A 4,370-nucleotide genomic window follows, 5' to 3' on the forward strand; every position below is an offset into this window, starting at 1 on the left:
AGCTGTATTCTTGAAATGTGTAATAACCATGAAACTGATCATGATTAGTAACACCCAACATACTAACCTTCCTGATTGGTAAGTCTAGAGCAGCTGATTTTAAAGCATTTCTTATGGGTGAAAACACTGCCCTTTAACTGGAGATAAAATGGTTTGTCAAAAGTACTTGAGTAGCTGAAACATTGGTTCTTGTGAAGGTAGTCAATGTGAGATGTTAGTTGTTAAAAATTTTGAGTGAAATTCTGAACAAGAGTCATATTGAAGATAGTATATACATTGAATGTTACGTAGACAGTTGTTCATTCTGGAAGTAAACTGCATGAAAAACTGTTATAAATTAATCTTGCTGTTTGAAATAAATCATAGGTAGAAATAAATTATTAAATCTAAAGGATTGGACACACGTCATCAATCGCCCAATTATTTTATACAGAAAATGCATGCACAAAGACCATTGTTCGGTGTCCTTGATGAGGGCTGTCTCATGATGTGATGCATTGTACTTAATATGGAGGTGTTTAATTGAATTTATTAAGAAATTTTGGTTGTTTGTTTTATTTAAAGGAAGAGAAGGTTGAATGCAGAGACAGTGAAGGAACGATAATAGACTTCCAAGTCAGGGATGGTGAATGGCTTGAAGGGGAGCGAATTTGCTGCCCTTGTCTTCCTAGATAGAAATAGTTGTAGGTTTGAAAGGTGCTGTCTCAGGATCTCCGGTGAATTTCTACTACTAAGCATCAGTGGTGGAGGGAATGAAGGTTTGTGAATGTGATGCCTAACAAGATAGCTGCTTTGTCCTGGATAAATGGCAATCTTCTTGAGTGCTGTTAGAGCTACATTAATCCAGACAAGTGAAGAATATTCCATCACACCCCTGGCTTATGCTTTGTAGTTGATGGACTGGTTTTGGGAGTCAGGAGGTGAGGTATATGCTGCAGTTTTTCTAGTCTCTGACCTGCTTTTGTAGCTGCTATATTTACATGGTGAGTCCAATTCAGTTTCTGGTCAATGGTAACCCCCCAGGATGTTGATAGTGTGGGACTTTGTAACGTGTTGAATGTCAAGTGGTGATGGTTATATTGTTATTAGAGATGTCATAGCCTGGCATTATGTCGCATTTATATTACTTGCCATTTTTCAGCCCAACCCTGAATATTATTCAGGTCTTGTTACATTTAAATATGTACTGCTACAGTACCTGAGGAGCTGCGAATGGTGAAGATTGTGCAGTCATTGATGCACATCCCCACTCTGACCTTATGATGATGGGAAAGTCATTGTTGACATAGATGGGCCATATTTGGGCCTAGGAAACTCCCCTGAGTAACTCCTGCAGAGAATTCCTGGAGCTGAGATAAATGATCCCCAACAACCACAACTGTCTTGCAATGTACAAGGGTATGACTCCAACCAGTGGAGAGCTTCTCCCCCCGACCCCCCAACTCCCACTGACTCCAATTTTGCTCAGGTTCCTTGATGCCATGCTCGGTAAAATATGGCCTTGATGTGAAGGGCAGTCACTCTTACTTCAACTCTGGAATTCAGCACTTTTGATCATGGTTGAACCAAGGGTGGAAAAAGGTCAGGAGCTAAATGGTGGAATCCAAACTGAGCATCAGTGAGCAGATTATTGCTGAGCAGGTGCTGCTTAATAGCACTGTTAATGACATCTTCCATCACTTTATTGATGATTGAGAGTTGACCGATGAACACTAATTGGATAAATTGGATTTGTCCTGCTTTTTGTGTACAAGACATACCTGGGCAATTTTCCACATTGCCAGGCTGACGCCAGTGTTGTAGCTGTACTGGAAGAGCTTGGCTAGGATAGCGGCAAGCTCTGGAGCACATGTCTACAGCAGTATTGCCAGAATACTTCACGGCCCACAGCATTTGTAGTATCCAAACCCTCTAACCGTTTCTTGATATCGTGTGGAGTGAATCGAATTGGTTGAAGACTGGCATCTGCAATGCTGGGGTATCTGCAGGAGGCCAAGATGAATCATCAACTCAGCATTTCTGGCTGAAAATTGTTGCAAATGCTTCAGCCTTATCTTTTGCATTGATGTGCGGGGCTTCCCCATCAATGAGGATAGGGATATTTGTGGAGTCTCCTCTTCCAGCAAGTTGCCATTACCAATCATGACTGGTCGTGGCAGGGCTGTAGAGCTTAGTTCTGATCCTTGGTTGTCTGTCTATTACTTCCCACTTATGCTGTTTGGCATGCATGTAGTCTTGTTTTGTAGCTTCACTAGGTTGACACCTCATTTTTAAGTATATGTGGTGCTACTCCTGGCATGCTCTCTCTTTATTGATCCCTGGCTTCAGGTAATGGTAGAGTGGTAGATATGCCAGGCCACGAGTTTGCTGATTGTGTTTGAGGATCATTCTTCTGCTGCTGTTGTTGATGGGTCACAATACCTCATAGATGCCCATTCTTAGGTGTTTGATCTGTTTGAGGTTTGGCCCATTTAGCAGAAAGAGACTGCCACACAATATGATGTAAAGAAGGCAGGACTTCATCTTCACAAAGACTGTGTGGTGTTTACTCTTAGTGATACTGTAATGGATAGACGCATCTGCGGCAGGCAGATTGGTGAGGATGAGGAGAAATACATTTTTCTCTCTTGTTGGTTCCGTCATCACCCACTGCAGATACAGTAATGTCCTCTAGGACTCGGCCAGCTCAATCAGTATTGCTGCTGCCCAACGTCTTTGGTGGTGGACACTGAAGTATCCCCCCAGAATATATTCTGCACCCTTGCCACCCTCAATGCTTCCTTGAAGTGCTGCTCAACATGGATGAGTGGTGATTCATGGCTAATCAGCAGAAGTTTTCCTTGCTCACATTTACCTGATGCCATGAGCCTTCATAATATCTGAACACAATGTTGAGAATTCCTAAGGCTACTTCCTCCCAAATTTATACTGTTATGTCTGCTGGGCCTATCCTGCTGGTGGGACAGGACATATACAGGGATGGGGATAGTGGTGGCTGGGACATTGTAAGGTATGATTCCATGAGAACGACTATGTCAGGTTGTTGCTTGACCAGCCTGTGAGACAGACCTCCCAATTTCGGTACTAACCCCCAACTGTTTGTAAGGAGGACTTTGCAGAATTGACAGGACTAGCATGTGATGTATCACCACATGGAATGGGAGTAGTTGCTTCTTACACACAACTCAAAGGTGAAGAGAAGCCAATAGCTTTTGCATCAAGATTGTCAGACAAAGTGGAAATTAACTATGCACAGATAGAGAAAGAAGGTGTAGGAATCATTTTTGGCATTAGACAATTCCACCAATATTTGTATGGCCAAGTATTGCCCCTATTGAAAGGCCACAGGCTATTGACTACCGTATTTGGGCCTCATACAGAGATACCTACTCTACTTTCTAGTATTCAGAAGCGGGTATTGCTACTATAAGTTCATACTTATATAGTTCAGTATCAGCAATCCAACTGACATGGGAATGCTGATGGGCTCTCTAGATCACCGTTGCCAAATGAGTAGACTACAAACAGTCCTTCTGTAAACGTTTTCTCCCTCAACCAAGTACAGAACACTCCAGTAATGGCAGGACAAGTTAAGAAGTACACCAGAAATGATCCAGTACTATCAGAAGTGATGGACATGGTACTTAGAGGCAAAATCACAGGAATAACCCAGAACTGAGGCCTTATGTCACACAGAAGCTGCTATCCATATAAGCAGATATCTCCTATGGGGATTAAGTGTCATCATTCCACTACAGTAAAGGAAACCTGTGTTAAATCAACCACATGACGATCACTGTGGCATTGCCAGAATGATGGTGGTAGCCAGAAACTATTTTTGGTGGCCAGGGCTTGAGTCTGAAATTGAGGAGAAAGCAGAAATATGCAACTTGCACAAGAATTTGCAACCTACACCCACTAGTACCATTCTACCCACAGGAATAGCCAAAAAGGCCATGGTAAAGAATCCATACTGACTATGCCTGACTATGCTTTATCTTTCAATGGGTGAATATTTTTCATAATGGTTGACACAAAATCTAAATGGCTTGAAGTTGCCATCATGAAGACACCATCAGAGAAATCCATTGAAAGATCAGGAGAGATCTTTGTGAGGTTTGATTATCTGGAACAACTTTGTAGTGATATAAACTGTGGACTTTAATCACAAGAGTTTACAGACTACGTAAAGTAGAACAGAATTCAACATAGTCAATCAGCTCCTTATCATCCAGCCAAAATGGTTTGCCAGAAAGGTTTGTTCAGACAATGAAATAAAGGCAACTCAAGAACAAGAATCACTATCCAAAAGATTAAGCCAATTTTTGTTAATGCACTAGAATACAACCCACTTAACAACTCAAAGTTCT

The sequence above is a fragment of the Rhincodon typus genome, chromosome 9, assembly GCF_021869965.1.
Source record: "Rhincodon typus isolate 14 chromosome 9, sRhiTyp1.1, whole genome shotgun sequence".
In the NCBI taxonomy this organism is placed as follows: domain Eukaryota; kingdom Metazoa; phylum Chordata; class Chondrichthyes; order Orectolobiformes; family Rhincodontidae; genus Rhincodon; species Rhincodon typus.